Raw genomic sequence first — 25532 nt, forward strand, 5'->3', positions numbered from 1 at the left:
GGGACCAATCTGGAAGTCCCTTGATCAAGCTCACGCTGTGCCACTCCTAGGCACAAATTGAGAGCATGGCCCTCATCCTCTAGCCTTTTCTTTGCGGAAGATTGCACGCCTGGTACTCGCGCCGTATTTTGAAGAGCAAAGGGTGAGCCGTTATAGTTGATGTCTTTATGCGTGATTTCTTGCTACAGGGCTAGTGTAACAGGAGGCGTAGCATATCTTCTGGAGAGGCAGAAGAGTAGAACTGGTGAACCGAGTGGAAGCACGCGGCGGTCGTTTGGAAAGTATGCGTGCTGCTTGTGACCGGATCATATAGGGCCAGCCTTGTAACAGCGAGCCTTCACGGTAACCGTGAGATTTCGGCTTACTGTGTACGCATGTCACATTTTTTGCAGTTGGTACGCGAATGATTAGTGCCGAAAGCCGAAAGATTAAAAACCTAGCTTCTCATATTTGTCTGATACTACACAATAGCACCAATGCGTCACCTTTCTGTTGGAATTTGGACATTTTTCATAAATCTAATAATTTCCTACATTGTCAATAAACATTCCATGTAATTGCTAAGCATAAATCAGGAAGAAAATTGTGCGCCCAATTTAAAAGTTTGCAAGTTAATAATAGTTCTAGTAAACGTAAGGCTGTTGTAATTGGCAAAATATGATTTTTTTTCTCAGACGGTTCTGAGGAAATTCCTTTCAAAAGCGAGCAGCTATATAAAATTTGACAAGGTTCATCTAGCAGTCAAAGTGACACATTGTATCAACTTAATCATTGCAATAACAAGGGCCTTTACTCACGTAAATAAAGTCATTTTGTAAGCCGTTAGATAAAAGCCGATTCGAGGAAGTGTCTGGAAAACTGTCGCAGTAGGATCGGGGGTACAAAATGTATTGTAGGTATGCACATCTGGAAAGGAATAAATCTTGGAGTTACAATGTAAGCTTCGAATCTTAATCGAAGGAAGATGTTTCAAGAAGTGATATTGTAATTAGAAATATTATAAAGTGCTGGTAATTGTACGCTTTGCTGCGCTTAATATCCAGTTTAAAAATCAGTATGATTTGAGTGATGTATTCTTATGGCAGATCAGTTCTCAGGAATGACGAAATGTTCAGGAAATGTCAGGAAAAATTGTCATTCACCCGAAAGTAACACAAAGGTACAATAAAATAAATGTATTTTTGTCTCTTTTACGTTGTACGTACAACGTATGGCGCGTTCTCAAAGCTCTCGCTGCCATCCACTGCATTACGCCAGCTTCTCTTTTCGAGTGGTAAGCCAAACCGTCCGACCAATGTGGTGCATGTCCTTCCAGCGTGTGCTCGCACCCGTTTCACATTCTTCCGCCGGAGGATGGCACTTTATAACAAAGGAGGGCACAAATGAGAGGTTTCGCTTGTGTTTATTACACAGTGTACCGAATGCTGACTGAAGCTTCCAGATGTCAACATTTGTTCCGTATCCCCAAGCAACACGGGAATTTCATTCTGGGTGATAAGTTCCAATCATGTAAAGCATGTTATGCTATAACCAGTTTTACATTTCTTCTTATGCTCACTCGACCATTGTCCGAGCGCCTATGCGGGTTCTTCTGTCTTCATCCACAACGTTTGACTCCATCGCTAAATTTCAAATTTCTAAACAAATATCAGGACAAAAATGGGGCAGATCAAAAGCAAAGAATACATTTGGTATATGTTTTAAGGAATCATGTCAATCCGGTTATCATTCTTTGGGAACTTCCCTCAGTTTGCGGAGTGTGTATGTATTTATGCACGGAGGAAGGAAAAAGAAGGAGGGAGCCTACTGCAACGCGATTGACGCCGACTGTGGTGGCCCCCCTTACAAAAATTTTTGTTGAGAATGCATTGAAATATTATTGGTCAATGTTGAGTATCGTATTGAGCATTCATTGGGAGTTTGTTGGGATATCATTGAGCAAAGTGTTGAGGGCTCTTGAATATTGGCCACTGAAATTTTATTGAAACACAATTGGGCAAGTCAATGTTGAATAGTTGTTGAGTTAGTATTGAAAGCACATTGTGCTTAGACATATCATTGTGTAATTTCTGTTGAATTTCTGTTGGGTTTCCATTGATGCAGTCTTGAAATGCTGTTGTGATTGTTCTGTTGACCAGTTGTTGAGTGATTATTGACACAGCATTGAAAAGTACATTGTGCGCCTGTTGAGATGGCATTGATATTTCGAAAATTGCCACTGAAATATCATTGATATTTTGTTGGGCTTGTGGCATTTTAGTGCACTTAATTTTGAAATTGCTTTGCTATTTGCACTTGCATGCCCCGGTGCCTCTTCACATAACTTTCCCTAATCCGAACGGAAGCAAAGGAGCAACTGACATATTTCATGTACCCTAATATGTAATATAGCGTGCACATGACACATTATTACAGTATATAAGGCACAACTGTATGAAACCTGAAGACATGCGCTAGTGCCTACAGTGCTATTAAGTGTAAGGGAGCAGAACTATAGCACACATGCTGCAAAAATGTAGCAAAAGCGTACACATGCCTAGTTAAACTCGCAACAATTTTTTCTGGAAGATATACAACACCACCTGCACTTACAGCATAAAAAAAGCTTCCTGTGCCTGTACAGCACAGCACAAAGCAGGGTCATGAGAACTGAAAAGTAGAACTTAGTGGGTTTAAAACTACGATGATGATGGATGAAATTGATAAATTTTACAAAGTTATCACTCTTATTGGCTACCTAAGGGACTCGTTGAACTTGACCTACAAAGATGTACAGCAATGTTAAAAACAAACGGAAGATGGAAACCTATAGCCTTCTTGCAGGAATAAACAAGGCAAATAGCCTATGTGTCACCATTTTACGAGCACTTTGGCAATTTGGTGTATGAACAGACTTGACAAACAGCAGCTCAAACAGAGATGCGAACGCTGAATTAAAATAAGAATACACACGAATGCTCACTCAACTTGAAGTTTATTACAGCAGAAAGAATTATATTTCACAATTACAGCAGAAAAAAATATTTTGTAAAAACAACAGTCAAGTGACTCAAAGGCAGACCTTAAGCATACCCTTGTAACTAACTTTGAACACATGAACTCTTGGCTTGCATGCATAAATACAAAAATGAAGACCACTGGATACCTTACAGTAAAATGCTTCACACACCCAGTAAACACTCACAGAAGGGTTTACGGCTGCCTGTGAGTAGGCAAAATAACAAGTAAACTGGAAACAAATGACTTCATGTATATATATACAAAACACCTGAATCGTGTTTTTCAGTGGTAAACTTCTAAAACATTTGTGCTGTAAAAGCAGCTTACCTCCCTGGCATAAGTCAAGAACTGCACAGTATTTCAAGACAGTAGAGGCTTGGGCTAGTCAGTGCATACTCGAGAGGGAAACAGCGCAAAAAAACACAAGAAGACAAGAAGGGACAAGAAGCGCTGGTGTGTGTCTCCCTTCTTGTCGAGTTTTTTCGCGCTGTTTCCCTCTCGAGTGTGAACAGTATTTAATTTCATGTGTTACTTTTGGGTGCGGAAGAGTTTCCTGGTGGCATTTTCTAATTTAGTGAGCTCATCAGTGAATTTTTTTCTGGACTTGAACAAAGCTGATGAAATCATTTCTTTGGGCCTTTTTCACCCTACACAGCAACTGACTGGTACCTGGGTTAATAAAAAGCTAATGGAAGGCTAATACTTTCAATGATATAATGAAGTGACATAAAATACACAGACAACTGAAGTGACACACAGCTAACGCAATTCCCAACAGTGAAATAAATGGTCACCTGCATCATCAAAGAGCCTAGAATGACTCATTATAAAGCATGAGAAAAGGTTTCAATAACTGTACAGCCAGATTGGAGAGCTATTAAAAAACGCAAATAAATGCACATACAAAACACCATTTACCACACTTGCGCACATAAATATATATAATTCCATCAGCATTTCGCTGCATAAAATATATAAAAGTTGCGACAAAGCAGTAACTGAAAGACGGAAGGAGCTGCACTACCCATGTTGAAAAAAAATATCGAAAGTGACATACATGCATATTTAATCTGACAGAAAACTTCTTTCCAAGCTATATATTACAAAAACTGCACAACAACGTTAAGAACAAACGAGATGAGAAGCTAACCATTCTTGCAGAAATGAATAGTGCAAATAACTTCATGTATCTCAATTTTACGGATACTTTGGTAATTTGGTGTGTGTACATACTTTACAAACAGCTCAAACAAAGATGAGAACGGTGAAATAAGGTAGGAACACACAATAATGCTGACTCAACTAGAAGTTTGTTCGTGACGACAAAGATGTTAAGCACACTGGCCAACTTGACAAAGAAATAGCCATGCATGCGTGGCAGACAGCCCGGTGCAACAAAAAAAAAACGGAACGAAAGACGTGTTTTGTAGTATAAATATGCAGGTAAAAAAAACAGTGAAAGATGTCCTATAAGTGATACCACCAAACAAGGAGAGCTCTTTTAAAAATCCCAACTCTTTCCCATTAAGAGCAACAGATAGCTTATGCATTTGTCTTCTTTGCAATTTCTCTTGTGTTCTGGTCTTTGTGATGAAACAATTGTTCGTTCTACCCCTTACAGCAGAAAACACAATTTTGTTTAATCACAAAGGCCACGCATACATGGTTTCTTATCTTTGTCAAGTTCCAATGTGTTTACAACCTGTCTTCAAGAATAAACTTCTAGTTGAGTCGGCGCTTGTATGTGTCCCTACTTAATTCATTATCCTCGTCTGTGCTGCTGTTTCAAGTACGCATGTACCACTTGGTTAGGCTGATAAACATTCTCACAAGAAAAAGGAACTACCTCCACTCACAAGGTAGCCAATTCTTTACAACTAAAAGGCAGAACACATCGAAAGTAAGCCTTCACAGCGTCCATGAAAGTAAGTCTTCACAGCGTCACAGTGTACACCACAGGGCAGAATAAAAATAGTTAAAAATCCCACTTGACGCAGAGTGGCAACAGAGATGCGAGCTTCCTGGTGAATCAGCCGCAGATCAATGAATGTCTCTTGCGAGAAACGACGCCAAGCTGTTCTTGACGAACGACACGTTAGCACCTGGGCATTTGGTGCATGTGTAACCTGTAGAGAAGGGAATGTAGACAGAATTAGATAATGCAAATTAAAAATCTGTCACACAATATACATAACCACGCACTAAATATTAGTACGCACTACACTGGCAATTAAAAATTTGCGTCTCTTTCAAGAGGGCCGTCGCGAAAATGATGAAATGGATTGTTACAGTAAATGTTACCAAAGATACGCACACCGATGTTTGTTTCACACCGGTGAAATATATTCCCGGCTCTCTCACAACACGAAAGACCATGCTATAGTACACAGCCGATACCAAGCAGCAGTCCGAATCTTCGGGAGCAGCAGGGCAGACCTAAAAATTCGCCGAGAGCAATGCGCGCGCGAGCGTGCTAGTGAGAACCGGCACCGCTTCTTTGAAGCTTAGTATCCGCTGCTGCGTGGCTAAGAACATTCCGCGCGATTTGTGTGCCGCGCGTTGCGTACGCGTCCTGTGCGCATTGCACGCTTGCGTCTGTGCAGTGAGCTATCTTCATGAACGTGCCATTCCTCGCCGCGCTAACGGTGCTCGAGTGCGGCGCTTAGCTTGAGGCGCCGATGAGCCGTCTGTGTTCCTTTCGTTTCTGCAAGCAACGCACATTCGAGTCGGCCCAGCTCAAAGAGGTATCAGAGAACGGCGGCGCGCTTGAGTTATCGCCTATTAAAAGCGTGCAGTACGCCTTAAACGGCAACACGTCACGTTTGATAAATATGCTTACTGCGGTTGGGGTGGCGATGTGTGATAAGGCAAGCCCGTCGGCGGCTTTGCCGACGTCGCCACCACGCCACTGTTCATTTACGATGTGTATCCGTGTAATCATCGCGCCGATGCAGGACTTATCGGTAGGCTGTTCTCCGCACATACAGAAAAGGCGAAATATATTTTGCAGCACACCGCGACATTAGCCACAACGCAAATAGAGGCGCAGTTAACGACTACGCGAGAAAATGTGCACACTAGCCTTAAGGTATACGATGAGCCACTACAGATTAAGAATATTTTTTTTAATATCGCAGTGTCGCTCGAAAGGCGAAGCATCGATTGCGATAGCAAATTAGTAGATAATATTACGAACATTTCAATCTAAGCAGCGGCGGCAGCAAGCGCTAGCTTCGCGCGCTTTCGCTCCAGGGCATGCGGTTTGCCTGCAGAAAGTGAACGGTGTGCTTAACATCTGACGATCGTCCAAGTGAAAAAAAAAAAAAAAAGAAACGCGGCTATGTGCTCAAGAAAACGAAATCACTTACCTGTGTGCAGAAGTCAGACTGCGGCTTTGTTCGTCTTCCTTCCATCATGAATTCTGCCGCGCAACTCATCAAAACTGCCAGGCTCGAACATCACCCGAAGAGCAGTAGCTGCGTCAGCAAACGTCTTCAACGGATAAACATCCCACTTATCATCATAGAGCAATTTCACTAAAACTTGCGTCATGATGTCCAAAAACAAAAGAAAAATGCTTCCAACAAAGCGCGCGCGGCACGAACCACCGCACAAGTTCAGACGAGTGACAGAGTCGAAAAGCGGTCACAGCCTCAGTATCGTATTAAGTTAATAAAATCGTTCCTACTAAAAATAACCACTAAAATCCATAAATAATGATTGATAACTTTTGTTCATAAAAAACATAATAAATTTTAAGGAAAACTTAATTTGTAGCGTAAAAAATAAATAATACGATTAACAAAATTGCGACTACGAAACTAACGGCACACTGGATACCGTTGCAAAAGACTGCTCACAATAAGGTCACGCACGCACGCACACACTCAAACACTCATGCTCAAACACTGGTTTGGCGTTTATTGCGTCACCTATGAGTAAAAGTTATTACTAATATCTTTATTTTTATGAACAACAACTTGTTTAAGTAGTTTGCAACATCTTTGCAGATGACGGGGTAAAAAGTAAGGTATAACGTGGGCGCGTAACTGTTCTTTGATTTCTTTCATTTCTCTTTGGCCTTCGTTTGTTTCACTGAACATAGGAGAGCTGCAGGCTTGGGAGGCTTCCATGGCGAGTGTCGGGAGCAGCCGCTGAGACAGCGATTAGCTGCGTAATGTTGCGGCTGTTGCTGAATCCGAAACTCTTTCAACGCGCTGTGCTCTCAAAGCGCGTTCGTTGTTTGATATCTAGTTCCACGGCCGTTGGATAAAAAAATGTATTATGCTTTCGAGACACAGGGTGTGGCACAGGAAATTCTAAGACCTCTGAAGTGTATGTTTACAGCCTGTGCGCGCTTGCATCCTACGGCTCGCACAGCGCGTCCGATGCTCAAAGGTAGCGTCGTCGCTTGTCGGCGCCTGCCTTATCGCCACCATCCGCGCTGCCGCCGTGTCTACTTTTGGGGAACTCCCCATGCACGCAGTCACCGTGTTTGCAAGTGAATTTCACATTCTTTTGCTCCCTAAAACGTGCGCATTTTGGATCGCACCTATGGCTATGCCATATGTTGTATGTTAAAACGACGATGGCATTTGTACGCCGGCGAGCAAGTCACTCGTGGGCGATCATGAAGATGGTTCAACATCGCAGTTTCTACGTAGCGTAAACGGCTACGAAAGCGGGCTGGTCCCGGACATAGTACAGTCTAACATGGCGCCTCAAAGCGCGAGCTGTCGCAAGAAGACGAGGAAGTTACATGGGGCTGCGCGCGCCGAGCATTCAAAGCGCTGACGGGTTTCGGAACGAGAGACGTACGCGTGCGCTCGTGGCCTAAAGGTTAGAGCACCGGGCTGCTGCGCTCGAAGGTCAACGTTCGGTGCCAAAGTCGGTCACACAGTTTTCTTTTTACGAAAGCGAGCCCAAACTAGAACCTACCTACCTACCGCAAAGTGACAAAAATGAGGCAAAGATTGCTTCTTAATAAAGTTTTGAAATGTCGCCTTCATATGCGAGTCCTAATTAGTATATGCTAAACTCAACTGCTACACAACAAAAAAACAACTACGAAAATCAACACAAATTTCTCAATAAATTATTTATTGAGAAGCTCTCAATGGTAATATCATTGTGCAACTGTTGAGCGAACTCAAAGACTTTAGAGACTTTGTTGAAAGTCCGTTGATTCAACAATACCCCAACAATACGTCAATAGAAAATCAACAGTCATTTTTGTACGGGGGCCAAGACGTGGTGAAAACGTAAGAGCACGGAGGATACGTCGGAGCGCGCGGTAGGTATTACTACTCCCGGTTGATTTTTTTTCAAAACCCATTCGAAACTATTTGAAACTCTTGAAATAAACAAAATGAAAACTAAGGAAAACAGAAAAGGAAGGAAAAATCTTTTTCCTTCCTGCATGTGAGCAGCTGCCGGCCGAGCGCGCAGCGAATAAAAACTACCGGTAACCAAACGTCTCGGGAGTAAGTAGCATTTTAAGTAGCTTGCATTGTGGTATTTTAAAACCGTATTTACATATATTCTACTCGTTAATCTATGGATGACGATTGCAGTGCTGCAGGGATGCGCTGTCAAATCTATTTCCTTATCTTGAATGGCGCTTTCTATGCCCGAATGAAGTTATTATAAAAACATTACGGCAGACACTGCTCTGAGAGTTGTCTAATTATGCGTGAACATTGTGCAACTTGTCCATCTACACGCAGCCCGTTGTCCGCGAACCGCGCACCCTGAGTTTAAGGCAAACGAAGCGGAAGGCCTGCGACAGAGTCGTCTTGCCACAACCCTCGCTTACCCCTATTTCTCGATAGGGGAAGGGCTCTGAATTTTATTGCTACCATTCCTAACCACAGAGAATTTTAAATTTGCACAATTAGAGAATGGCCCTATAATGAAAGTGATCAGCGATGGGGGCAGATTGCGGTGTGTGCTGATAGCTTCGTGTGCGATGTGGTCTCGCCGCATAATTCACGTCGAAGCAAGAGGCAGCCCGAAGGACAACTCGCTCGCTGCGGTGGGCTCTATTTTGAAAGCGATCGTCTTATATGACGGGCGGAAGGGTAGATGGACGGGTTTCCTTGCTCGGTATGTTAAGAAATGCGTCCTCTTAAAAAATCATATTTCAGTGTTCATTCTATTTCCACGACTGCTAGGGGCCTTATTATTTTGTTTCTGTAATTTGTGGCAATGTACATAGTGTTTTGATTTCAACAGCACCCGCTACAAACAAATACACAATAATGTCAGCACCCGGCAGAGACAAAGAGCCAAATTGCCACAGCAGATTGTTCGCAAAAGAGTGAGCTACTTATCGACATCGGCACATATAGTTAAAAGCGTCTCTAAAAGTACGAACGCCACAAAAAAATCCGCAAGCAATCTATATTCCTCATGAAATCTTCATACGGCTGCGATTTTTGTGGCTTGTCAAAGATTTTAATGAAAGTGATATACGTTTCAGCCCAACCAAAGTAAATGTTTCTTTTACGACAGCATTAACACAACATTTTAAAATAAAAACTTTCACATAAGATGAAAAATCATACCGTCAGCACGTTCTGTAGAGTTCTCGAATACGTTATACCTGCAAAGTTTGAAAAATACACACACTTCTCAATATGGATTTTAATTTTGATGTTTTGGGAATGTAAGAGCACACGGATTGAATTAAGGCCTTAAAATAACATATTGGGCGGTTTACTTATTGAATTTATATCAAGTAACAGCGCAAGTTGCAGGATGAAAGGAAGGCGTTTGTCCGTTTCCTTGCGTTATCCTGTTGTTTGCACTCGGACTTTATTTAACTTCGTCAATTAGGTCATACGATAATGTAAAGGATAGTAAAGATACCGGTTCACTAGCTAGCCCAATGTAGAAAACTCAGCATTTGATATATTTCCACAAATGAAGAATCACTATGAACACACAACATAGTATATACTTTGTTGGAAGGAAAGTGCTATAGGCGGTGGTTTGCAGTGCCTGCAATTATTGTGGAGAACCTGCACAGATTTCTTGTATGAAGGATGATTTGGCCACGAAGCAGCACTGGAGGTTGAATGATTCCAATATGTTAAACTATGTCTAATTTGGGCATCAAATCTGCAACCATTTGCCGCACGTAGCAGAATGATTTCCATATACACAAAAACACAGTTCCTCAAAAATTATGGGCAATTGTTATGTAATTTAACTAACTTTTCGTGTCCCTCATCCCTAAAAAATTTGTAATGCAGTTGCCGCTAAAAACTTTTTTTTATTACCCCATCATAGAAAGAGCCGTTTAAACGAACTACCGACACTTTATTCGCCGCTCTCTGTTTAAAACCTCTGTCTTCGCCGCAAACGCCACAATGATAATAGCGATTGTTACCCTCTAATACCATGAACCATAATCAATGAGAGCCTAAAGGAAATGCTTTCAGAATATCTCATTATCTGTTATTATTATTTGACGAACGGGCATAATATTTTAAAGTTACGTAACTTGCGAATTTAGCGCTTTTTCTAAGTCAAAAAGGACATATGTAAAGCTTGGGGACAACTAATCTCAAGGTGACAGTAGATGGTAGTGCGATTAGCATTCGAGCAATATAGTGGCACACCGTAGTTATAAAGAGACATGTATTTAGCATCTGTAGTGGCGGTTCTGAGCCTTTCGTTGCTTCGGCTATATGCGATGTACTCCTGTACCATCCCGCTTTGCTATAACACGCGCTTGCTAAGGTTGTCCATGATCATGCGGCGTGATGCCAACGCAGTGACGACGATGTAAAGACGAAGCACTTAGGTCCATGGAACGACAACAGCAGTATTACGACGACGGCATGACGACAATTAGATTACGAATCCTACATGATGACGACTGCATAATAATGACTGTATGACGGCGATGACATGATAAAAATGGAATGACGACGAGTGTATGACGAGGGTGGCGTCACGACGATTAAATGACGACAAATGCATTACGAAACTGAAATGACGATAACTTGACTACGACAGCATTACGACAATGGTAAGACGATGCAATGATTATGGCATGACAACGGGGGCGTTATCACGATTGAATGGCAACAGCGCAATTATTACAGAACGACGAAGAAGAAATGACCGAGATTGAACAATGACGGCTGTGTAATCACGATGACAGGGCGACAGTAGCAGAGGATCCTGAAGTATATCTGATATGTGGGGTTGACGTATAGGGGCTCAAGTCGCATAGTGTAGTTCACCTCTCCCTCTCTCTCTCTCTCTATATATATATATATATATATATATATATACAGGGTGTTCAAAATTAAGCTTTACATAATTGTTAGAAATCGCCTGTGGCAGGTAGCATAATTCTTATCATTGAGCTGGGTTATTCGATGAGGCGGACATTAGTAGCACGATAAATCAAAGCACATATTCAACTAACTCAGAAAAAATTTGGTAATTAACTTCTTCGTTCACTTCTTTACGACACGTATTGCAATTTACGAATTGTAGCCGGTGAGCTTGCAAGACGCATCCACTTGCAATGAATTTCCATGATGACAGTTTCGAGATATTATTTCCCAAAGTGTGGGACGAAATACATGGGCGTTTCAGTTAGTTTTGCGCTTCAATGTATAAAGCAGCATTTTCGTAAAAAGGTAATTGGAACAGTGCATTTTTACGGTGAGTTTGATGGCGCTTATCACCAAACTGGTGTCATTCTGGAAGTTCATTCCAAGTGGATACGCCTGAAAAGCTCACCGGCTACAATTCATGAATTTCAATATGTGTCATAAAGCAGTTAAGTAAAGCAGTTATTAAAGCAGTTAATAAGCAGTTAATAAAGCATAAAGCAGTTAATTAGTAAGTTTTTATAATTAGTTGAATATATCTTTTGATTTATCGTGCGACTAGTCCGCCTGATCGAATAACCCAGCTCAATGATAAGAATTATGCTACCTGCCACAGGCGATTTCTCACAATTCCGCAAAGCTTAATTTTGAACATCTGTTATATCAACGACCACTGACGGAGCGCAGTGCAGAGAAATGAAGGCAGTAGTCTGACTTGAATCGGGCTTTTCTTTAAACAGGCTTACACGGACCTTTGTTTTCTTGCTTTTCATGGGCTTGGATAGGGGCAAGGAAAAAAGCAGAGAACACGAACCATCCTAAACTTGTGGCGCTGAGATGTACTCCTGCAAGGGCTGAAGAAAAGAGCACCAGCTTTCCCCTACTCAGGCACCTTGTCTGGATGGAAGATACGTTGAACCAGACGAAAACAGACCGCGCTCTCGACGTAGAAAAAGCACCTACAATGAGTCTCAAAAGTCACAAGCTTCTAGATAATTTTGTTTCGTCAGTGGAAGGAAGAAACCACCCTTTCATCTTCGTCATCATCAGCCTATATTTATGTCTACTGCAGGACGAAGGTCTCTCCCTGCGATCTTCAATTACCCCTGCCTTGCACTAGCTGATTCCAAATTGCGCCTGCAAATTTCCTAACTTCATCACCCCACCTAGCTCTCGACGGCACTTCCCTTTTCTTGGTACCCATTCTGTAACAATAATGGTCCACCTGTTATCCATCCTACACATAACCTGGCCTGCCGAGCTCCACTATTTTATCTTAATGTCAACTAGAATATCCGCTATGCCCGTTTGCTCTCTCATCCATAATGCTTTCTTCCTGTCTCTTAATGTTAGGCCTACCATTGTCGCTCCATTGCTCTATGTGCGGTCCTTAACTTGTTCTCGAGCTAACCCGTCGTGGTTGCTCAGTGTTTATGGTGTTGGGCTGTTGAGCACGAGGTCTCGAGATCTGATCCCGGCCACGGTGGTCGCATTTCCATGGGAGTTAAATGCAGAAAACACCAGTGTCCTTAGATTAAGGTGCACGTTAAGGAACCCCAGGTCATCCAAAATAATCCGGAGTCCTCCACTACGGCGTGCCTCATAATGAGTTGGTGGTTTTTATACGTAGAACCCCATAATTTACATTTTTTGTTCTCGAGCTTTTTGTTTAAGCTACAAGTTTCTGCCGGATATGTTAGCACCCGTAGGATGCAATGATTGTACACTCTTCTTTTCAGCGACAGTCGTAATCTCCCCGTCAAGATTTGGCAATGCCTGCCGTATGCACTCCAACCCAATTTTATTCTTCTGTAAATTTCCTTCTCATGATCAGGGTCCCCTGTGAGTAATAGACCTAGGCAATCGTACTCATTTAAATACTCTAGAGATTGACTGGCGATACTCAATTATTGTTCCCTTGTCAGGCTATTGAACATTATCTTTGTCTTCTGCATAATAATAATCTTCAACCCCACTCTTAGACTTTCTCAGTTAAGGTCCTCAATCATTTGTTGTAATTCGGCCCCATTGTAGCTCAATTGGACAATGCCACCTGCAAACTGAAGGTTGCTGAGATATTCGCCGTTGATCCTCACTTCTAAGCCTTCCCAGTCTAGGCGCTTGAATACATCTTCCAAGCATGCAGTGAATAGCATTGGAGAGATTGTGTCTCCTTGCCAGACCCCTTTGTTGATAGGTGACTGTCTACTTTTCATGTGGAGAACCAAGGTAGCTATGGAATCTGTAGATGTTTCCAAAGATATTCACGTGTGCCTCTTGTACTGCTTGATTACGTTGCCTCCATGACTGCTGGTATCTCAAATGTAATCAAATGCTTTTTCCTAATCTATGAAAGCCATATAGAGAAGTTTATTGTATTCCGCAGATTTCTCGATTACCTGATTGGTTACATGGATGCGATTCATTGTAGAATATCCCTTCCTGAAGCCAGCCTGTTCTCTTCGTTGATTGAAGTGTTGCCCTGATTCGATTGGAAATTATTTTTGTCAATATTTTATACAGTACTGAAAGCAAGCCAACGGGCATATAATTTTTATATTCCGTAACGTCTTCATTCTTGTAGATTAGCATAATCTTGGCGTTCTTCCAGCTTTCTGGTACACTTGAATTCGTGAGGCATTGCGTACAAAGGGCCGCAAGCTCTTCAAGTATGATATCTCCTCCATCCTTGATTAAATCGACTATTATTCCATCTTCTCCAGCCACTTTTCCGTGGGTCATCTCTTGCAACGCCCTTCTAACCTCATCGCTAGTTATAGAAGGAGCATCTGTGTCCGGTTCATCACTACTTCGAATGAAAGTAGCTTGGCTCCTCTGGGTAATACACAGGTAAGTATAGAATTATTCCACTGTTTTTTACTATGTCATCGAAATTGCTGATGATATTAACCTGCTTGATAGGAGTTAGACGATGATATTAACCTGCTGTAATAGGAGTTAGACTACGTTTGAATTGCGCGGGCGAATGTGCGTGACTGTTGTGGTGCGCGATGGACGAGAAAGAGGAAGAGCCGGAGCCTGGCGCTCAAGGGGCAGCCATGTCACCAGCCTGAGCTGTCTGGCCTGGGCATTCGTCCTGAACGAGCCCAGCAGTCAATCTACCCAAGGCCGGTGTTCCTGGGTGAGCTGAGAGAGCCGGCCGGGCTGTCCCTGGGCCTTGTCTGAGCCTTCGTACCTCACGAGCCGAGATGTCCATCTACCATACGCCTGTGTTCCTGAATGAGCTGGGAAAACAGGTCTGGCTGTCCCTGTGCCTGTTCCGGCTTGCTCCACTGCTGTGTGAGTATATGACGCCGGCGTGTTCCGGTGCAGCCGAGGCCAGTCCCGGTACAGCCGTGGTGGGCTGACGTCCCAACCCAGCTATCAAGCGAGTGGCTCGGCACACCGCCCCGGCCTCCATCCCCTGCACCACCCGCTGCAGGATTCATCACTGCGACTCCTCGTGCCTTGAGTGTGTGACACCGACACGCTGTTAGATTTCATCGGATAGTTACGCTGTATGTAAGTGACACACAACTAACAAGTGAATTGCGTGTGTGTTATCGTGTACGTTGTGTTAGTCATGTTCCCATGTCATTAGAGCCTCTCTGTGTTCATTGTGCCAACTCTGTGTTTGATGCCTGGGCGCACAAGATCATCATCACACCTGCCTATCTTTCAGTGCATATATCTTGTCTTGTTCTATGCCAAGTTTTCTTCTCACTGATTTCATGCTGCGTCCATATTTTAGGTCTTGCTCAATCTGTTCCACGTTGTAATTTCGAATATACATTAATTTCTTTTTGTTGATCAGTTTTGACAATTCAGCGAATTCTATCAGATCTGTTGAGTTTGACACTGTCAAGCTTTGCCGTTTCATTATTAGGTCATTTGTTATTTGGAAGAGCTTACCTACGGTTCTCCTTGGTGCTTTACCTCCCACTTCAATTGTTGCGTCTGAGATCACTCTGTAGTTACGGTTTCATTTATTACCTCTTTGTTATCTTCATCTTTCTGTTCTAAAGCTGCATATTTGTCTGCGAGCACCAGCCTTAATTATTATGATTTTACCTGTACTGCATCTAGGTTGGCCTGATTCTTCGTCGCTAATTTTACTCTCTCTTTCTCTAAAGTGAGAGAAATCCTAGACCTCACTAACCTATGGGCACTGCACTTTACCTTTCCTAACACTTCTACATCCTGCACTATTCCAGGATCGGCAGAGAGTATGAAATCTATTTAATTTCCTGTTTCTTTATTAGGGATTTTCCAGGTCCACTTCCTGTTGATACTCTTCCTGAAGAAGGTATTCATTATTCGGAGCCTATTCGTTTCCGCTAATTCTACCAACATCTCTCCTCTAGTGATAGTAGAAATAATACTAGAAAAGTTGCCCGTTGCTTGTTCACCAGCCTGCTTTTCCCCCACTTTTGCATTGAAATCGCCCATGACTACAGTATACTGAGTTTGCACCTTTCTCATCGCGGATTCAACATCTTCATAAAACTGTTCTATTTCTTCATCATCGTGACTGAAGGTTGCGGCGTAGGCTTGTACTACTCTGATTCTATGCCTCTTGAACGTTTAACTATAGTCAAAGGAGTCGCTAGCCTCACGGGTCGTAGGGGGGGGGGGGGCGGAATAGGGGTGGGGGGGGGGCGTCGGTCGGAACACCTTTGAGTGTGGAGGCCTCCCCCCACTGGTTTAGAACCTGTGGGGGCGACTACCCCCATGCCTCCCCCCCCCCGGTTCCGGAGGCCCTGGACAGTAGGATGACTCGACATATGCGATTAAGATGGTACAATGACAGCTGGACAACCAAGACATGACTATCAACGATGACCACAACTGTGTGACAACGATGGCAAGACGACAGTCACATGTCGAAGCAAGAATGACGACAATCGAACGACTAACTACATCGCGATGACCGTATGACAACGAATGCATGGTGATGAGTGTACGGCGACGATAGAATGGCAATGGTATGAAAACAATGTGATGATGACAACGAGTTGAATACAATTGCCTGACAACGGTTGCGTTATGAAGGTTGTATGATAACGATGGTATGACGTCACGGCTATGATGAATCTGGAGTGACGGCGACTGCACAATCACAATGGCATCTTGGCGATGGCTTGGCAAGGGATACTTGATAGCGACTGTCTGACGACAGAATGGCGATGATGACCGGACCTCGGCGGCATAATCACGAATAGATGACGTCATAATTGCAATTAATGACGATGAGTGATTCACTTCGACGGAATAGCTGAGGAGGTATGGCGACAACGGCATGTCGACAATAGGATTACAAACTGAAGTGATAACAATGGCAAAACGACATCGAAACAACGAATGTATGACAACAATGGCATGATGACTGTGTGACTGCGATATGATGACAAATGTGTGACGACGATGACGTCAAGGCACGTGACGCCATCGCGAAGTTAAAATAAATGTTCAAACAACCGTGTTGGCATCACTAGACAGCATCACAACGAATCAATGATGAGGACTGTATGACAACGACACAGTGGCGACGATGGCATGATATTGGAATGACACTGGAATAATGACGAGTGCATAACGGCAATGATGGATAGATGACCAGAGAGGTAGACTCAAACTGCTAAAGTAGGCAAATAACACTAATCGCATTATTAGAATTTGCCTACTACTCTTCAATTGAAGAGATTTTACTGTGACAAGGCTTACCATGCCCTAGAACCGTCTGTGCAGGGTACTATAATAATACGAATCGACGGACCAGCTCACCCTGGTCAACCGACCGAGAAGGGTTGATAAGGCCCCTGGACTCCTGGACTGATGGGAACACCCACTGGTCAGCGGAAGAGCTACCTACGCTCGTGTGCTCGTTTCTATAAAGCGTACTCTTTCGCTCTGTCTCTTTCTCGAGGGATGCACAGTGTCATGTCGCCGCAGTACGAGTCAGCGACCTTGGAAAGAATGAAGCGAGTAGCGCTGAAGATGTCGTCAGGTACACGGTGGCATGGCGCCTCAGTTTTGGACTCTGCAAGCCTGATAGATATAAATGCACAAGAGCAGAAGACAGCGATGGATGCGCAGCACTATAGTTTCGTATATTCTAAAAGAACCAGCCTGACAAAGTAAACTGAGTTGCGAAGAAGACGCCGACGGCTGTACAGTAGCGTAGCGCCTCGGAATTGGAATCAGTAACATTGACAGATTGAACTGCATTGTCGCACAAGACGTGAAGGGATGCACATCGTGATAGTGCCCCAGATTTTGAGTCAGCCAGCCTGAGAAAATGAAGCGCAGTAGCACAGAAGCATTCAACGACTGCACAGATGCATAACGCTAGTCCGCTAGCGTGACAGACTGAACTGCGTTAGCGCAGAAGACGTCGAGGGCTCCATAATGGTGGGGTTTCTCAGGTTTGGAGTTCGAGGGCCAGCCAGAATGAACTGCGCTAATGCACAATAATCCAACGGATTCTTGTCGTCATAGCGCCACGGGTTTCGAATCAGCGAGCCTAGCAGGATGAACCAAGCAGCGCTGAAGATGTCGAGGTCTGCACAATGCCATAGTGCCTAAAGGTTGGAATAAGCAATGTTCAGGTATTGAGAACCAATAGCACAATAGCACAGAAGACGTCAAAAGATGCGCATCACCATAGACATACAGATTTTTGGGTCAGGGTGCCTGACGCAATGAAGCGAGTAGCATGGAATACGCCGAGGGCTTCCAAGTGGCTTAGCCCCTCATGGTCGGAGTGAGCAATTGCGACAGCGGAAACTGCAGTAGCACTTAACTGGAGAATTGCTCGTGCTTGTGTTCATTTTCCAGGGGCACTGTTCATTACACTCATCACTTCTCACGGCCAAAACTTCAGGAAGAATGATGAGGGACTCTGGCGATGCATACAGAAATCGAGAACTGGGCCTTGAAGCACCTTATGTACTAATAGAGCAATGCATTTTTAAGCGAAGATTTTTGTGGCTAGGTGAAGCGAAAAAGCGTCTGGCCGTCGCCTGTGTAAAGAAAACAATCATCATCAGCATTAGCTCGAGCGTTGTCATTTTCTGTAGCAGCTGGCTCGTTGACGCCCCTCGTGTCGAGGTCGTGCTCGTCACGCGGTCGTGCCACTGCTCCCGCTTTCGTCGTCGTCGTCTTCTTCCACATCTGGCTCAGTTTTCGCTCATCGTTCCAGCGTGGAATTTCACTTCTGTTATGTTGTCTAATGGGGAGCCACGTTTACGGGGGTATAGCCATAGCTTAAGGGGGTATGAGCCATTCATCGTCTTGCAGAACGAACAGTTTTAATTTTGAAGTAATTTAATTTCTAAGAATGGCAAGCGGCAATTGCGGGCGAATGCTGCTAATCACACCGCCGAGCAAACCCGAGATATCGAACGCAATTGATAACGGCGGAATGCTGGCGTACTGCCAGTGACGTCATTCTCTGCGTCTCAGCCGAACGTGTGTTTAGCCTCATTAATAACCACATAGATGTAACCAATCATTCAGAAATACTTTAATAAACCATCGGTATTAACCCAGTCTAAACACCGGGGCCGCACGTTTTAGTTTCACTGCTTAACCATCTTTTACGGAGTGCTTGGGCGGTGATTTTTTTTAACAGACTTGTTCCTTCTAATGGCAATATGTTATAGCCGAAACCGTAGTTTCATCACCGAATAAAGTTACCCTTCATGGCAGGATTCATATGGCATTTTGAATCGTGATTGCAATGAAAGGATCACAAAAGAAATCCCCCAAAAGACACTGGTTGCAATCTATCTTCCCTGCGCAGATGATCTAACTGAGTGAACCTGCTCTAGAAAGTGCAAGTTGTTCTCCTTTATCGGCATTCTGTTTGTTAGCGTTATAGTATTATTCGTTGTATTTTAGTGGCCAATTAAATTGTTCTGAAAGCACAAGATTCTTTTCAATGTATGGAAGAACTTACTGCTATTTGGCGTGAATTAGTGCTCTAAATCTCTCGGCACACAGTATTACTTTTCTTAGACGTATTTATCCGTAACCCAACGTAGGGCCAGTATTATTTTTAAAACTATTGTTGTGTGTTACTAGAATACTGCCCGTAATTACAGCGGTGATCTTAGCTCATGTAGCCTAAAGAATGTCTAAGGAAGTTGCTTAGTATTCATCAAAAAGCCAGAAATAAAGAACATGATGCGTAAAATTATTCAAAGAAGCTCATTTAAATGTGAAAAAATCTGATGGCGCTGTCGCAGTCGCAATGGTGCAAACGACCGAGAATATACTTACGTCAAAATATATACTGCAGCGCAGTAAACTCATGGTATGTATAAAACATTCTACACTATAATTGAGCACGTCCTAATTAAGCGCTATCTGTAAACAGTACGACCAGAGGCCCAGTCCGAGGCTTTCGCAGAATAAAAATTTGGTATTGCTCACAAAGGTTAGGTAAAGTAGCCCGCAATTTCACTTCTTTTATTTATAATTGCAGGAATGACCGGCTCCAGAGCGTATGTGCGTACGGCACGTGCAGGTTCTAGACCACTCTTAACTTTCAAAACGTATGAATCTTTCGGAACTTTCGAAACCCGTCTATCTATACCTAAGAACATAGCTTCCATCTAAATGATCTTAAGTAGCATAGAATTAATTGTTATGGATGTTGAAACGAAGAACAAAACGGAAAGGAACCGCTTCGTCCTTTTTTGTTAGTTAGAACGAAATGAAGCCCAGATATAATAGACTAGCAAAGGATACGTAAAATGTTTGTCGTTTTATTTAAAGTGTCCATTAGGAAGTTCAAGGGGAAATAATTGTCAATAAGAAAACCATTCATAATGTGCAAAATTTTATAATGACTAAGTTAGAATCGGAACATTGATATTAAAGCCTGTGTGATCTTGTAATTATGAAAATTTGACCATAATCATAAACATAAAGCAGCTCAATTTATAATTGGGTCAAGGAAACATGGTCTAAAATTTTTGTATTCAGAGTTTAAATCTCATGGAACCTAATGAAAGTCTTGGAAGGCAGCGCCAACCTTCCCGTCACTGTGCCCAAGTGTAGGAGGCACCCAAACATGGGACATTTGGAACAGTTAAATCTAATCCAAGTAGGCGGAGTGGTGTTTCTAGGGCTCGTTTTCTTAGACTAGTAAATCGTCGACAAGAAATTGTGATCGTGTGCCGGTCACCGTCGTCATCGTCTTCTATGAGTAAACAAGCAACGCTCGCGCAACAGTTTTGATGGTGCGCAGGTCACCGTGGTCATCGTGGAGTCGTAACCTCCAGCTTATGTTGAAGTCGAATCCACCACCTTTGGCGCTAAGGTGAAGTTAATTAAGGCACAGTTAATCAAGGTAGCGTCAAATAAGGCACTCGAACTTGGTTGGAAAAGACAATTAAAAACTTGGAGGACTCTTAAGTTTCGCCTTTAAGAGTAGAGCGCGATGGCGTTATCTGGACCCGTTCGCATCGCATCGTTCGCATACGACAAGTAGGCTTCATTCACTGCAACCAGCTTACAAAGACCAAGGGCGCTATAACGTAAAATGATTCCAAACTCTTTTGATTTTAAACTCCTGACGTCAAATTTACGTAACCACTGACGCAATCATCGGGCGGTGACCCGCAGCGTTCTCTGAACAACCCAATCAAACACTCTTTTCGTTTATAGGAGGTCACCTTTGTTCGCTTTCAATACCAATAACATTGTCTACAAGCAGCGGTTTTTCTTACTTAATTGGCTGACAAGAGGCGATGAGCACGCTCTAGTGGAAAGGGTTTCGATGGGGTAGAGCCAGCACACTGAAAATAGATAACTGCATGAAAAGGGTGGTGCCGGCTTCTCCGATTGGTCCGCTTCGCCTTACTTGGCTTGCGGTGGCTTGTCGAAAATCGCGGCGGCGTGCAACGGAAAGATAATAATGCTGCTAAAACGGATCCTCGGCAAGGAAGAGTTGGCAGAGCGATGTCGTATGCCTTTCGAAAGGGCTCGATAAGGTTTTACTGCCACGCAAAAAGGTTTATCATGCGCAAATAATTACATGCTCACCGGCAGGTGCGAGTAGCGAGGGCCTGAGCGATCGGCGGGTAGCCATCTTCTATTCCTTTCGGAACGGGGCAGTCTGTGGCTATTGAGAAAAATTTTTCAGTTTTGTTCGGCATATTAATGCATTTTTTGGGTACACGTCACTTTGACGTGGTGAGTTTTCGCGGTTTTGTGACGTTGCGTGGCAGACAGGCGAAGTGGGCGTAGCCAGAAAACATTGGACCTATAGCAGAGGGCTAATGGTGAAAAGGCGTCGAATCAGGAATGATTATTTTTCTTTTGTGCGGTTTGATCATGCATAATCAGTGTGTACGTGTTATATCAGATGGGTAGCTATCGCGGATTTCGTGACGTCGCGTGACAGACTGGCGAAGTTGGGAGTGGCCCGAAATTGTTTTGACCAATTGTGGAGGCTGATTGCAGAAATTGGAATCGAAAGAGTTTGGAATCATTTTACGTTATAGCGCCCCAAGCTTACACTGATCCCCTTAAAGTCGGCTTCACTTTTAAACTGAAATGCATTGCTGGGAAGACGTAGTTAAAAGGAAGGAATCGAGACACCGACCAAAAATGGTTGAAATATATTTAAAAATACATTAACGTTTCGGCTCCCCCACGGGAACCTTGTTCACAATGAAATATGGGGCAGAGGTTGCGCCCTTTTTTATGTGCGGCTCAAGGCATGACCAAGGCATTTGGCATACATGGACAGCAGATTTCCTTCGTTACGATTAAGAGTGTGCGCCATGGTTTGGATGATTAAGGATTCAAGATACAGACGCGCAGAATGATTTCTTTCCCTGGCGACCACACGAGCTTTGTCCCAGTTAATCGTGTGTGACGTAGTTGCGCAGTGTTCGGCTAGGGCATTCGACGCAACGTGTCGTTTTTGGACGTCATTTCTGTGCTGTTGAAGTCTTTTTTTTTGAAGTTTCCGGTTTCTCCGACGTAGACATAGGGACAGTCCGCACACGGAATGACGTACACCACACCTGGGAACTTGTCCTTTTTCAAAGGGTCTTTTACGCGCACGAGCTCGTGCCTGAGTTTCCGGGAGGGAACGTGCACGTCATATGAGCGCAGAACTCATGCAAGGGTCTCGCTTACGCCTGGGACGTAAGGTATCGCAGCCCGTTTTTTTGGGGGGGGGGTCCAGGGTGGCTGGGTACTACACGAGCCAGCTGGCGCCCTACTGAGTCAATGAAGTGCTCAGGATAACCACAAGCCGTCAATTCACGCCGCACAAGTGCATTGTCTGACATGCAGTCTTCGACTGCATGGCGAAGACTGCATAAAGACGTTTTTCCTTGGGGCAATATAAGTGGTCTTATAGTGAAATGTGAAGGTCCTAGCACCTTTTCTTATTATTCTATTAATTGTTCGATATTGCCCCGACGCGTGCAGGTCTGGTAGAAATGTTTTAGTTTCCTTGTAGCAGAATTTGGTTTTCTTGTACATTCAAATAACAATCCGACGCCGATTGGCCAACAAGCCGATGGTGAATCCGACGCCGAATGGTAAAGTCGTACTTTACCATTTTTCTGATGGATTTCACTTGAGAAATTCAATTTTTGTTCACCAAAACCTTGCACCACGTGGAATGTCTGCCTGGTCGATGTGATTGGATGATTTTCTCTGCCACCCGCGATCACACATCGGTTGCCGACGCCGGATTTTCTGCGACACGGGGCCCTAAACGCTATCGCGTTAAAGCTGTCAGCCCATCCACTGGGTTGGCGATGGATGACCAGCGAAGCTGTACTATGGTGGGAATTACGTATTTCCAATTATGACTATTAAGATTTCATGGTGTAAATGGTTATTTGAACTTTGAAAGAATGACAAAGATATATGATCCAGTGGTTGTCATTTATTTAGTAACTACAGGGACAATGGCCTTATAGTTGCTACGGTACACCGCCATAGGGTGTAGGGCAAATGTTGGCACGTTATTCATAAACACGTCACCAACGCCCCCCGCGTTCGGCACGAACGCGGGAAGAACGCCGCCGCCGTCGACAACAGTTCTGCGCGTTGCTGACGTGCGCTGTCAAAACGCTGGCGTGTGCTAACGCGCCAGCAGCAGCGAGCGAAGGTTCCTACAGTCTATCGTTTCAACGGAAACTAAGCGGCGAAAGCACCGCGCATACAAAGGTAGGAGCCGTGTTGCAGATCGATTTCAAGGTATGGTGCGCGTGACCACCCGTCGCCACGCAAAGTACAAGTACGCAGTTAATTGCTCGCATAGCAAAAAAAAAAGCTGCACTCCCTCCATCCCGCGCTGCCTTCCCGCTTTCCTCCTTTCGCGTGAGTGATTGAGTCGCGAGTTGCCCTTGCGCCCGGTCGCAAGATACGTATTTGGTGCCGCAGCTAAACGTCGCCTCCCCTCCCTCCCTCCCTTGTGCGTTCGCTCCCCGTGAATGCGCGCGTCCCTCGCGCGCTTTCACTCGCACATACAGCATACGGCCAATGAGAGTTTTTTTTCGACAAACGGACACGAGCATCGTAGACTGAGCCCTTGACAGCTTCGGTGTAATAAGAGGTAACAACGCATTCGAATGAGAATGTCGAGTAATTTAATGAAAGTATGTCTTCAGCATGCAGGCTTTCGCCTTCACCCTCTTTGTCTTATGCTAAAGAGATTGTCAATTTTTAAGCAGCGAGCACTTTTTCTCCCATTTCAAACCAAATCCAGTACAAATTGATTTATGGTCTTTGTATGCGCTCATCTCGACACGAAAAGTGCGCTGTGAAACAGTTTAGAGTTGGCAATGAGAAGGAAGGTTGAGTTGTACGACGAAGTAAATCGACCCTCCCATGTATGATGCGTGTGATAAGCCAGGTACTGCGGTTCAACGGCTAGCCTAGCAGATGACATGTGTGATGATGGAAGTTTCGCGTGGTACTCATTCGCTAGCCAGTTTCTGGTGCTCTCCAGTTGAGGCCGCTCCCTCACGGGTTGGTCATTCCTCTAGTACCGTAAAAGAATTTACGCGGCGTTTACTCAACGCGGGTTTGTCATTCAGCCTCTGTGAAAAAGTTTAACGTACTTTTAGGTTCACGGCGAACAATCCCCATTGACCTTATTAAAGATGTTCCAGCCACATCAACTTCTTAGTTCTACATACACGTGTGTGCGAGTACGTGTTGTAGTTTCCACGGAGAGCTTTCCACTTTCTATTAAATTTAGTCAACACTCCATGGGTTCCTTCTAGTAGACAGGCATAAATACCACAGATAGTGGATGGGACAGAGGCGCCGCGGTAGCTTAATTGTTAAAAGGATTACATGCGTAATGTGAAGACGTAAGTTCGTATCCCACCTGCGGCCATTGTTTTTCATCCACTTTCGTTTCCATTTATGTATAACGTTTTCTAACTTCAACTAAAAACTGTACATGATTTCCCCAAGCTATTATTAATGTCATTGCGGGTTCGTTTCTTATGAGTTAACTATACAGGGTGTCTCAACTATCACGCACCAAGATTTTAAAATATGGACATGACATGTAGCTGGACCGAACCGAGGTAATATTGTTTGCCGTCGCTTGGATATACACAGATTATTTGTTGCATTCCGCTTAATTACATAATTAGTGTTAATTATTTATCAACCTCTCAACCATTAAAATTAGATGAAAAGTGCCAATGAAAAAATTGTAGAGCAACATGAAAACTCTCCTGATACAGCTTTCTGTCGCTGAATAGTTGCTACATAAAATTTTTTTCCGAGCAAGAAAGAAGCCCGCGACCACATTCAAAGTACCTCGAGCGGCCAGTCACGTGAGCACTCAAGCACTGCGGAGGAGAAACTAGAGTTGCTTTATATGTGAAGATCACAATCGTCGATGACTAATTTTGCTATGGAAGAGCACGGGGCGAAAAGAGATGCCGTTCGATGAGGCGACGATCATCTTGGTTTCCATCTATTGCGATTTTTTTTTAATTCATCACAGTGATGCTATGTTTGTCGACAATACAATGATATGTACTCACCAAGTAAAGTAATAATATATTGATGATAGGGATGGACTTTGAGACTGTGCCAAACGTACCAGGGCGTCCAGTGTGGCATTTCCATCTATAGTATACGGGTGGGTAGTGTTATCGCAAAACACAGCCAGACTGT

At 43.7% G+C, this 25532-nt stretch overlaps 2 long non-coding RNA genes across 2 annotated transcripts; both read right to left on the reverse strand.

The window, feature by feature from the left end:
- Window positions 1-797: 797 nt before the first annotated feature.
- Window positions 798-25532, reverse strand: LOC125940315 (uncharacterized). The gene is made up of 3 exons (XR_007463524.1): window positions 25400-25532; window positions 9567-9604; window positions 798-906 (listed from the first exon to the last, which is right to left on the reverse strand). It is a non-coding gene; the product is annotated as an uncharacterized LOC125940315 (long non-coding RNA).
- LOC125940318 (uncharacterized) lies at window positions 2956-6691 on the reverse strand. The gene is made up of 2 exons (XR_007463527.1): window positions 6369-6691; window positions 2956-5126 (listed from the first exon to the last, which is right to left on the reverse strand). It is a non-coding gene; the product is annotated as an uncharacterized LOC125940318 (long non-coding RNA).

This window comes from Dermacentor silvarum, chromosome 9 (genome assembly GCF_013339745.2).
Source record: "Dermacentor silvarum isolate Dsil-2018 chromosome 9, BIME_Dsil_1.4, whole genome shotgun sequence".
Classification (NCBI taxonomy): domain Eukaryota; kingdom Metazoa; phylum Arthropoda; class Arachnida; order Ixodida; family Ixodidae; genus Dermacentor; species Dermacentor silvarum.